The sequence below is a fragment of the Macrobrachium rosenbergii genome, chromosome 56 (genome assembly GCF_040412425.1).
Source record: "Macrobrachium rosenbergii isolate ZJJX-2024 chromosome 56, ASM4041242v1, whole genome shotgun sequence".
Lineage (NCBI taxonomy): Eukaryota > Metazoa > Arthropoda > Malacostraca > Decapoda > Palaemonidae > Macrobrachium > Macrobrachium rosenbergii.
In genome coordinates this window covers 52,052,899-52,065,889 of record NC_089796.1, presented here as the reverse complement: position 1 = coordinate 52,065,889, position 12,991 = coordinate 52,052,899, and the positions used below count along the sequence as shown (strand labels likewise).

General features: G+C 37.0%; 1 protein-coding gene across 19 annotated transcripts in view; it reads left to right on the top strand.

The window, feature by feature from the left end:
* LOC136836319 (regulator of G-protein signaling 9) overlaps positions 1-12,991 on the top strand; it is a 1,320,722-nt gene that overhangs the window by 288,430 nt on the left and 1,019,301 nt on the right. For all 19 annotated transcript variants that reach the window (XM_067100474.1, XM_067100467.1, XM_067100472.1 and 16 more), the window contains one exon: positions 2,595-2,640. The gene's annotated coding sequence lies outside the window, so the exon portion shown is untranslated. The remainder of the gene's footprint in view (positions 1-2,594; positions 2,641-12,991) is intronic.

Sequence of the window (12,991 nt, the reverse complement as noted above, 5' to 3'; positions counted from 1 at the left end):
TTACAGCACGCTTTGTTTTCAAGCAATATTACGTATAGTCATACTTTGAGTGGAACCAGTGTCATGTAAAATCCTAACTTTTATTGGACGTTTACTGTTAGGGAGAGTTATGCTGCCTCACAGATATAATTATCCAATAAGTGTTCAACATCGAGAGAAGAGCAATGCTAAGTCGCTGACCTTTAGAACTACTTTTAGGGTCTCAAATTTACCAGGGTATAGGGACTGGTGCTTATCAGTAAAAAAAATTTAGAATTGTTACAAGTGGGGCCTGTGCATTCAGAAATGCTATGACCAGGTTGCTTAGAGTAGGTGCAAGGTTGAGCTTGCTCTTTCTGGCTAGTACCCAAAAGTTGCTTTGCCTTGTTTTACAGATGGATCTTTGTGTGTCGGGTGTATCAATGAAATATTATAATCAGCTACTATGGCTCCATTTTAAAGATCCCATTCCTCCTAATCACGTATATTGAATCTGATATTCTATGGCAGCTTTTTCATGATTCTTCAGTCACAATCAGATTTGTATACAAGACTTTCTACCCTATCAACTTGCGCTGCTGTGATCCATTTATTGAACAAATTGACAAATTCATACCAAGATTGATTTTGAGTTTTGAATTACTGTCTAAAACTGTTGTTATATCCTTCAACAGTAAAGAAGTAAGATTCTAAAATTGCTCTTTTCAACTTTTCATAATTCCTTTCTCATACTAATGGCCAACTGTCACTGCTGCTCTGCTCTTTAATTTAGCTTGACCAACAAGCCCCGCTGTTCTATTGGCCAACGCGTACTAGAAACAATGTCTTCAGAATGCAGAAAAGTTAATCTACGTCGCCTTCATTAAATTCAGGTGTTAATTTCACCGCTTTAGTCAAATCAGATTTAACGGGAAGACTCGCCTCTAGGTCTGAGATTTTCTATTTCTCCTCCAGAAATAAGCCGAAGATTTGCCACTTTGATCCTCAAAGGAAGCAAAGGAAACACCATGGTTCTCCTACTGAAATAAATATCTGGCAAACGACAACTCTAGGTAATGTGGTGGCCGCCATGGTCTGAGATTCTGTATGGGATATCATGATGACAATTAGAAAATGGTTAAACCACTTATGCAGATCATCACGCATCAAAATTAAATAGTTAAATAAAGGGAATCAGTATAAACTACGGGGGAGAACTATTCCTCCAAGACACTTTCCTGTTCACACGGTAGCCTACAGGTGGAATTGACTGAAACAGCTAACCTTACCTGACACCGTATAACTTTTACCTGTTTCCTAAGCCCAAGTGCCGTAAGCATTGTCTTTTTCAGTACGGTGGAGTCTTTGGAGGCCTACCAAGCAACCTCCTTTGATGGAATAAAAGTACACCGAAGTCGGGGGACTATATTAAAAGATAATGCACGAACTTTCTTGTGCTGTTTTGGGGTGGTGCTTAGAACTTTCTGAATGACCGACTTACACGAAGCTCGCCGTTTCAGTAGAGAAGCACTACGAATTCTTGTCTTCAGAGTTGTGTTAAAACAAATCACGAGCGAAATATTATCAACAACATTACTTTGTTTCCTGGACGAAGAATCCATTCATTTATATCTTACCAGAGACATTCATATTTTCGGATGAGCAAAATGGTCGTAGCCACAAGCAAAGTTTTCTAAGTGGATAACTAGTTTGGGCCTATATTTTTCAGGAAGTTCAGTACTGCAGCAGCAATTACTTATTATCATCGATTTAGGGAAAACTTATCCTTTGAATCAGTAGAATTTATTATGCACAATTACGTGGCTTATTCAGGCGGCCAGCTATCACAAAAAGGTTTTTAATTTTATTTCAATGCCACCAAAGACAGATATTCTCAGAGAAAAGGTGACCAGAATATTGTTTTCTTCCACATCAAGATTCGTCGATGTTGACAATGTCGCTGTCTCCCATGACGCTGATTCTTCGTCATGATCCAATATTCATTCACTCTGACAAGATGTAGGCTATCCAAAATTTATTAATGGTGTGGCTAATACAGTCTGTTTCAGTACAGTGACCAATAAAATCCACTTCTTTCCATGTGGATGGGATATCTTTTCCTCCTGAAGAATGTCTGTCCCCTCGGCATGAACTCAAGTTAAATCTGGGCACGGCACCAAACACCGCTAGCAGCTCCCCGTACAGTCGTTATGTTTGCATACAAGATGTGCAGTCAGCTCAAAGGTTGTGTTGGACTGATTCGATTTTAGGGGACGAGAGTATGTGCAAGGAGAAAAGTCCTTTGTTTGGTTAAACATGCCACAATGGGAATCAGGAATTACAAGTGTGAACAATGCTCCATATCATATTAAGACTAACACAAGAATTTTTGAAATGCCCTTAGGATTGGTGTTGTTCTATCACTGACAAAATTTATTATTGGTTCGGGTAATGCCGACTTTATATTATTTGGCATTGCTATTTACAATTCAGGTAAATCACTTATTCCCTTCAAGAAGTTGCTGGTCATATCCTCAGGTTTTTGTCATATAACTTTTCCTTTAATCTAAACGTTCATAACCAACTAATATATTTTTATATTGATTCAAGATCAACAGTTTTTCTCTTTGTTCCAGATAAGATGTGGCCATGTAATCGACTGCACCACGTCAATGAAGATAGGTGAGTGTCTTGTAAACATAGATTCCGATGAACATAGAGCAGAATCTTCCGTCGCTTTCCTTCCTTGACGCTGGTTCCTAATATCAGCCATGATGTTTGATACCTGTGATGAACGACTTGTTCTTTTCAAAAACCTCCATATTAGAAAATCCTGTAGGAAAGACCCGCTACTGATACAGTCTTGGAGTTTTTTTTTATTATTATTACTATATATATATATATATATATATATATATATATATATATATATATATATATATATATATATATATATATATATATATATATATATATATATATATATATATATATATATATATATATATATATGTGTGTGTGTGTGTGTGTGTGTGTGTGTATATATATGTGTGTGTGTGTGTGTGTGTGTATATATATATATATATATATATATATATATATATATATATATATATATATATATATATATATATATATATATATATATATATACAAATGGATAGCCAGATAGCCAAATAGATAGATATGGTTCTACTGAAATTCAGATCTCTGTCGAAGTTTAAGAAACGGAAATGATATTATATTCGATATCTAAGCGATTCCACTGATGCATGCATCCTTTAAGAGATTTATATAAATTTACATTTATACATAAATATACACACATATATATATGTATGTATGTATGCATGTATGTATATATGTAAATATGTATGTATGTATGTATGTATGTATGTATGTATGTATGTATGTATGTATGTATGTATGTATGTATGTATGTTATGTATTTTTATTTCCTTTTATTTCTTATATCAGAATTTATGATTTTCAGTGGGGGATAAGTTGAAATCGCATATACAGTACATACGCATGTTACGTCTCTTCTCTCTCTCTCTCTCTCTCTCTCTCTCTCTCTCTCTCTCTCTCTCTCTCTCTCTCTCTCTCTTGTGTACTTTTTCTCCTGGCACTTCAACATCTATAAGCTCTCAGGTGACCAACATATTCATAAGTGGTTCTGAAGATGAAGAGCTGTCTAGAATTATGTTCATAGTTTATTGACGTTTCAACACTCATATGGAGTCATGATCATAATGCTGGAAATTATTCTAAAACAAGGAATTAATATATACGTAAGAAATAAAAATAAACAATATAATGTTGAATGCTTAAAGAATGGAAAAGGTAAGGAAATATATTCAAGAGCTTAAGTATAATTATCTTTTCAGTCTAATAAGAGCAGACTTAGATGGCTCTCCATTAATTGACAGCTGTATGTAGATTGTTGAAGGAAAGATGTTTTTACACTTGAACCTACTCGTCTCAAGATGAATTTGTGACAACTGAACTTTTAAACAACTATTGAACACTCTCACCGAGTAATTCCCTTTTGCACCGATGACAGTAATAAACTGATGAAAATTTAGAATATTAATCTTATCATTCCCATGTCTTGTTATTGGTTTTTGATAATGACCAGAACTGAGGCAGATTTCAAGTTACTAATTAGAGATATGGTGTTGTTGTGCTCAGCTTCAAGTTTATCTGTCTGAGATTCCCGAGATCAGGTAGCCATTATTTCAGTGGGAATTTATGACAGTTTTGCATGAGGAAGGAACATTTATGCATTGACGACAGACTAAAATTGTGTTATTGGTTAATTGCGAAGGCAAAATGCGGATAAGTATTATAAATCTATTTTTTCTTCGTTTATTGTGCAATAGCAATCATAAATAATAATAGGCTGTTATCATACGAGAGGCAGTTTACTGCAGATTTGCAAAGAGCGAGCAAAACAATCATCACAAATCTCTATTACATCTCATCAATTTGCCGTGATCGAGTTGGTTGTGTTGCTTTGGAGACACTGCAACAACCGACAACTAATCACCATCAAAAGAACACCAAAAAAGACATGGGCGGGACATGCACGAGCACCTAATAGGGTTAATACTTTTTGGACTGAAATCGATGACTCATCCGCACAAATGCTGGTTTGTTATCGTTTCCAAAGGTCAATTGAAACATATGATGAAAGTTCAGTCTTTTGAATTAATAGTAGTATTAGAGGTTCTTTAAAGGTCGCAAAATCCTCCTTGTAAGGAAGAGGCCTGGAATAGACATTGATTTATTCCTTACGGAAATGAGGACCCAAGCCTGCTGGAATGAAAACAGGGTTTTGTTAGTCATTTTCACTGTTACCGCGTGTACTGTGTCAGTCGAAAAATGAAAAATGTGGCCAGATTTGAGGAAATCGTTCTTATGAATTCAAACCACCAACATATCTAGTTATTTATAGCTTACTCACATGACATATTTCATTATTCTCAATTTAAAATTCTAAATTTCCAGGAGTCTGACTGAAGATGAACAGGAACAATACCTGAGAAATTATTAATTAGTTGATGATGTTATATTATATTACTTAGTTGATTATATTATTCCATTCCAGAAACTCTGACTTAGTTGTTGCATTTTTAAAGAATGAAATAAATCTTTTTCCTTAGGACATACAATCTCGAGTTTGATAACGGGTGGATTACAGGCAGCAAATAATGTTTCGGGATCTCTCTTAGATTTTTATCTCTTTTAGTTACTTTGATGATAAAACTTTGGATTAGGTACAAATGCCTTTATTGGGTCTATTTTCCATTCAGTGTAGGCTACCCATTCTAATCTCGTATGTATCATACATTTATTATTCCCTTGACAATAAAACATGACTGACGTAAAGTTCGGCCGTCAGAGTCTGTGACAATGACTGAAGGCACTGATTTGTACCGATTAAGCAAGGGAGAAATGTCTTCTAGTCTTGGGGCTAATCTACCGTTTTCTTTTTAATGTTTCATCGTTAGCAGCTAAAATGAACTGTTAGGACGCCAAATCTATTGCAAATAATCACACTAATTTTGAGAGCAGAAAATTGTTTTTTCGACTGGTACCCATGGCAAACGGACGCGACAAATCTAGTGTTTGGACGTGAGGAAAAAGGAAAATTTAGTTCAGAAACTCTGAAATTCTCTTAGAAAATTTATAGAGCTTTGACAGTCTATGAGAGTAAAAAATGAGTAGCAGGTCTTACATTCAGCTAGAGCTTTGAGTCTGCGATAGCCATAAATATGAGAAGTAGGTCTTACAAGCAGCCAAACCTTTGAGCTTGTGATAGCCATAAGCATGAGTAGTAGGTCTTGCATTCAGCTAAAGCTTTGAGCCTGTGATAGCCATAAATATGAGTAGTAGGTCTTGCAGTCAGCCAGAGCTCTGAGCCTGTGATAGCCATAAATATGAGTAGCAGGTCTTACATTCAGCCAGACCTTTGAGCTTGTGATAGCCATAAATATGAGTAGTAGGTCTTGCAATCAGCCAGAGCTCTGAGCCTGTGACATCCATATATAGAGCTTGGAGCCTGTGATAGCCATAAATATGAGTAATAGGTCTTGCATTCAGCTAGAGCTTGAAGCCTGCGATAGCCATAAATATGAGTAGTAGTTCTTGCATTCAGCTAGAGCTTGGAGCCAGTGATAGCCATAAATATAAGTAGTAGGTCTTGCATTCAGCTAGAGATTTGAGCCTGCAATGGATTTAAATATGAGTAGTAGGTCTTGCATTCAGCTAGAGCTTCGAGCCCGAGATAGATTTAAATATAAGTAGCAGGTCTTGCATTCAGCTAGAGCTTTGAGCTTGTGATAGATTTTAATATGAGTAGTAGGTCTTGCATTCAGTTAGAGCTTTGAGCCTGCAATAGCCATAAATATGAGTACTAGGTCTTACATTCAGCCAGAGCTTTGAGCCTGCAATAGCCATAAATATGAGTAGTTGGTCTTACATTCAGCTAGAGCTTTGAGCCTGCGATAGCCATAGGTGTAAGTAGTAGGTCTTCCATTCAGCTAGAGCTTTGAGCCTGCAATAGCCATAAATAGGAGTTGTAAGTCTTGCATTCAGCTAGAGCTTTGAGCTTATGATAGCCATAAATATGAGCAGTATGTCTTACATTCAGCTAGAGCTTTTATACTACGATAGCCATAAATATGAGTAGTAGGTCTTGCATTTAGCTAGAGCTTTGATCCCGTGATAGCCATAAATATGAGTAGTAGGTCTTGCATTCAGCTAGAGCTTTGAGTATGCGATAGATTTAAATATGAGCAGTAGGTCTTGCATTCAGCTAGAACTTTGAGCCTATGATAGATTTAAATAAGAGTAGTAGGTCTTGCATTCAGCTAGAGCTTTGAGTATGTGATAGCCATAAATATGAGTACTAGGTCTTGCAGACACCTAGAGCTTTGATCCTGCGATAGCCAAAAATATGAGTAGTAGGTCTTGCATTCAGCTAGAGCTTTGAGCCCTCAATAGCCATAAACATGAGTAGTAGGTTTTGCATTCAGCTAGAGCTTTGAGCCTTTGATAGCCATAAATATGAGTTGTAGGTCTTGCATTCGGCTGGAGTTTCGAGACTGCGATAGCCATAAATATGGGTAGTAGGTCTTACATTCAGCTAGAGCTTTGAACTTGTGATAGCCATAAATATGAGTAGTAGGTCTTGCAATCAGTCAGAGCTCTGAGCCTGTGATATCCATATATATGAGTAGCAGGTCTTGCATTCAGCTAGAGCTTGGAGCCTGAGATAGCCATAAATATGAGTAGTAGGTCTTGCATTCAGCTAGAGCTTGGAGCCAGTGATAGCCATAAATATAAGAAGTAGGTCTTACATTCAGCTAGAGCTTTGAGACTGTGATAGCCATAAATATGAGTGGTAGGCCTTGCATTCAGCTAGAGCTTTGATCCCGTGATTGCCATAAATATGAGTAGTAGGTCTTGCATTCAGCTAGAGCTTGGAGCCAGTGATAGCCATAAATATGAGTAGTAGGTCTTACATTCAGCTAGAGCTTTGAGACTGTGATAGCCATAAATATGAGTAGTAGGTCTTGCATTCAGCTAGAGCTTTGATCCCGTGATAGCCATAAATATGAGTAGTAGGTCCTGCATTCAGCTAGAGCTTTGAGCCTGAGATAGATTTAAATATGTGTAGCAGGTCTGGCATTCAGCTAGAGCTCTGAGCTTGTGATAGATTTTAATATGAGTAGTAGGTCTTGCATTGAGCTAGAGCTTTGAGCCTGCGATAGCCGTAAATATGAGTAGTAGATCTTACATTCAGCTAGAGCTTTGAGCCTGCGATGGCCACAAATATGAGTAGTTGGTCTTACATTCAGCTAGAGCTTTGAGCCTGCGATAGCCATAGATGTAAGTAGTAGGTCATGCATACAGCTAGAGCTTTGAGCTGCCATAAATGAGTAGCTTGCATTCAGAGCTTTGAGCTTGTAGCCATAAATATGAGTAGTAGGTCACATTCAGCTAGAGCCATAGATGTAAGTAGTAGGTCTTGCATACAGCTAGAGCTTTGAGCTGCGATAGCCATAAATATGAGTTGTAGGTCTTGCATTCAGCTTGAGCTTTGAGACTGCGATAGCCATAAATATGAGTAGTAGGTCTTGCATTCAACCAGAGCTTTGAGCTGCGATAGCCATAAATATGAGTGGTAGGTCTTGCATTCAGCTAGAGATTTGAGCCTGCGATAGATTTAAATATGAGTAGTAGGTCTTGCATTCAGCTAGAGCTTTGAGCCTGTGATAGATTTAAATATGAGTAGTAGGTCTTGCATTTTGCTAGAGCTTTGAGCCTGCGATAGCCATAAATATGAGTGGTAGGACTTACATTCATCTAGAGATTTGAGCCTGCAATAGCCACAAATATGAGTAGTAGGTCTTACTCTCTGTTAGAGCTTTGAACCTGCGATAGCCATAAATGTAAGTAGTAGGTCTTGCATTCAGCTGGAGCTTTGAGACTGCGATAGCCATAAATATGAGTAGCAGGTTTTGCATTTAACTAGAGCCTTGAGCCTGAGATTGCCATAAATATGAGTAGTAGGTCTTGCATTCTGCTAGAGCTTTGAGCCTGTGATAGCCATAAATATGGGTAGTAGGTCTTGCATTCAGCTAGAGCTTTGAGCGTGCGATAGCCATAAATATGAGTAGTAGGTCTTTCACTGAGGTAGAGCTTTGAGCCTGCGATAGACATAAATATGAGTAGCAGTTCTTGCATTCAGCTAGAGCTTTGAGCCTGTGATAGCCATAAATATCAGTAGTAGTTCTTGTGTTCAGCTAGCCTGTGATAGCCATAAATATCAGTAGTAGTTCTTGCATTCAGCTAGAGCTTTGAGCCTGTGATAGCCATAAATATCAGTAGTAGTTCTTGTGTTCAGCTAGAGCTTTGAGGCTTGCAATAGCCATAAATATGAGTAGTAGGTTTTGCATTCAGCTAGAGCTTTGAGAATTTGATAGCCATAAATATGAGTTGTAGGTCTTGCATTCAGCTGGAGATTGGAGCCTGTGATAGCCATAAATGTGAGTATTAGGTCTTACATTCAGCTAGAGCTTTGAGCCTGTGATAGATATAAATACGAGCAGTAGGTCTTGCTTTCAGCTAGAGCTTTGAGCTTGTGATAGTCATAAATATGAGTAGTAGGTCTTGTATTCAGCTAGAGCTTTGAGCGTGCGATAGCCATAAATATGAGTAGTAGGTCTTGCATTCAGCTGGAGCTTCGAGACTGCAATAGCCATAAATATGAGTAGCAGGTTTTGCATTTAACTAGAGATTTGAGCCTGAGATTGCCATAAATATGAGTAGTAGGTCTTGCATTCAGATAGAGCTATGAGACCTGCAATAGTCATAAATATGAGTGGTAGTTCTTGCATTCAGTTTGAGTTCTGAGCCTGTGATAGCCATAAATATGAGTAGTACTGTAGGTCTTACATTCAGCTACAGCTCTGAGCTTGTGAATAGCCATAAATATGAGTAGTAGGTCTTGCATTCAGCTAGAGGTTTGAGTCTTCGATAGCCATATATATGAGTAGTAGGTCTTACATTCAGCTAGAACTTTGAGCCTGCGATAACCATAAATATGAGTAATGGGTCTTACATTCAGCTAGAGCTTTCAGTCTGCAACAGCCATAAATATGAGTAATAGGTCTTACATTCAGCTGGAGCTTTGAACCTGTGATAGCCATAAATATGAGTAGTGGGTCTTACATTCAGCTAAAGTTTTGAGCTTTTGATAGCCATAAATATGAGTAGTGGGTCTTACATTCAGCTAGAGCTTTGAGCCTGCGATAGCCATAAATATGAGTAGTAGGTCTTACATTCATCTAGATCTTTGAGACTGTGATAGCCATAAATATGAGTAGTAGGTCTTGCACTTAACTAGAGCTTTGAGCCCTTGATAGCCATTAATATGAGTAGTAGGCCTTGCATTAAGCTAGAGCTTAGAGCCTGTAATAGCCATAAATATGAGCAGTAGGTCTTGCATTCAGCTAGAGCTTTGAGCCTGTTATAACCATAAATATGTGCAGTAGGTCTTGTATTCAGTTAGAGCTTTCATTCCATGATAGACATAAATATGAGTAGTAGGTCTTGTATTCAGCTAGAGCTTTGAGCCTGCGATAGGCATAAATATGAGTAGCAGGTTTTGCATTTAACTAGAGCCTTGAGCCCGAGATTGCCATAAATATGAGTAGTAGGTCTTGCATTCAGCTAGAGCTTTGAGCCTGTGATAGCCATAAATATGAGTAGTAGGTCTTGCATTCACCATAAATATGAATAGTAGGTCTTGCATTGAGCTAAAGCTTTGAGCCTGTGATAGCCATAAATATGAGTAGTGCTGTAGGGCTTACATTCAGCTAGAGCTTTGAGCATGTGATAGCCATAAATATGAGTATTAGGTCTTATAGGTCTTGCATACAGCTAGAGCTTTGAGCCTGCGATAGCCATAAATATGAGTAGTAGGTCTTGCACTCAGCTAGAGCTTGGCGCATGCGATAACCATAAATATGAGTAGTAAGTCTTACATTCAGCTAGATTTTTGAGCCTGCAATAACCATAAATATAAGTAGTGGGACTTACATTCAGCTAAAGTTTTAAGCTTGTGATAGCCATAAATATGAGTAGTGGGCCTTACATTCAGCCAGATCTTTAAGCCTGCGATAGTCATAAATATGAGTAGTAGGGGCTTACATCCAGCTAGATCTTTGAGCCTGTGATAGCCATAAATATGAGTAATAGTTCTTACGTTCAGCTAGAGCTTTGAGGCTTTGATAGCCATAAATATGAGTAGTAGGTCTTGCATTCAGCTAGAACTTTGAGCCTGCAATAGCCACAAATATGAGTAGTAGGCCTTACATTCAGCTAGAGCTTTGAGCCTGCAATAGCCATAAATATGAGTAGTAAGTCTTACATTCAGCTAAAGTTTTGAGCTTGTGATAGCCATAAATATGAGTAGAAGGTCTTCAATTCAGCTATAACTTTGACAATCTCTGATATTAAAAAATGTGGGTAGCAGGTCTCAGATACAGCCACATACCCTTGGCAGGTAGTTAGATTCGATAATTATAAGACTCTAAATTGTAACTAAAATGTTATTGAAAAATATGTAGGGGTTCAGCTCATTTTCATTTTGTTTTTCCTGGAGGTTAGTTTAGAGGAAACCGCTTTACTCGCAGTTAAGTAAGAGCAGACGGATTTTTAATTCATTTACATCATGATAAATTATCCAGAAATGTTGCTTGAATTTTATCACAATAAACACACTAATGATGTTGATAATGAACAATTACATGTTTGCTTTTAAAAGGAAACAAGCACGAATTTGATTGTATTGATATGGGAGAGGGTAGCAACGACTGATGATCATGTTATAGAAAAAAAACGAAAAATGCTGATATGCATCTGAACAATGATAAGTAAAAAATGCGTTGAAGTTTCTTCGGTGCAATCGAGTTTTCTGTACAGCGTATAATGCTATATGAAACTTTCAGCCACGGCCCATGAAACTCAGCCATATCCGGTGGTGGCCTCACACACAGCCCATGAAATTCTTGGCCGCGGCCAATGAAATTCAGCCACGGTCCGGTGGTGGCCTGTTTTGTTGGTCCTATATCACTGATTCGATGATGGATGATCAACATACCAATTTGCAACCCTGCAGCCTCAATAGTTTTTAAGATCAGAGGGCGGACAGAAAAAGTGCGGACGGACAAACAAAGCCGTCACAATAGTTGTCTTTTACAGAAAACTAAAAACGGAATAGGTGAGGTTGAAAGTATAACCATATTTAAGTACAAAAACTTTCTCTCTCTCTTTCTTATAATATATATATATATATATATATATATATATATATATATATATATATATATATATGTGTGTGTGTGTGTGTGTGTGTGTGTGTGTGTGCGTGCGTACGCGCCCGTGTGTGTGTATATATATTGAAAAACTCCATTTCTTTACCAGATCTCCATTAATATTGAAAATAAGTAGATCCGTGGTTGAGTAAAAATACTGATATAGTTTTTCAGTCACTTAACTTTAAGTGACATCATTTTGCCACTACATTCATTCTCTCCCAAAGGTATATATATATATATACACACACACACACACACACACATATATATATATATATATATATATATATATATATATATATATATATATATATATATATATATATATATATATATATATATATATATATGTGTGTGTGTGTGTGTGTGTGTGTGTGTGTGTGTGTGTGTGTGTGTGTGTGTATGTATATCAGCGCGAAGGTGGACCATGGAAACGTACTAATCTCAGTATAATTCTTCATTTCCAATGTTTCGTAATAAATAAATTTATTACATCACCAGAGAGTCTGTTAAATAATGAATGAAATTACTTTAAAAATTGCTCTAAAAATCAATAAAATTCATAAAATACAGCACAGTTAGAATACAAGATAAAAAAACTGAGACGAAAAGCAAAATAAAATCAAAGACCGCTAACCAACCTTATACCAAGAAGGCAGAAGACAGAATGCATAAATAAAAGTTAACTCAGGTAGAGCTGAGTGGAGGAGGTCTGGGTATTTAACTGGGGATTAAGTTTTCGGACTGGCTGTAGGCTCTCCAATCCCGAGCATTCAAGCATAAGAGGCCATTCAAAAATTTGTAAAACATATATTGATAGTAATGATTTCTGTATCATAGGCCAAACAACTAATGCATGGGAACTGCCTATCCTGGAATCATTATTTATTAAAAAACTAGTTCCCCAGTTAAATACCCAGACCTCCTCCACTCAGCTGTACCTGAGTTAACTTTTTATTTATGCATTCTGTCTTCTGCCTTCTTGGTATAAGGCTGGTTAGCGGTCTTTGATTTTGCTTTCGTCTTTTTTTTTTTATCTTGTATTCAAACTGTGCTGTATTTTATGAATTTTATTGATTTTTAGAGCAATTTTTAGAGTAAATTTATTCATTATTTAACAGATTCCTTGATGATGTAATAAA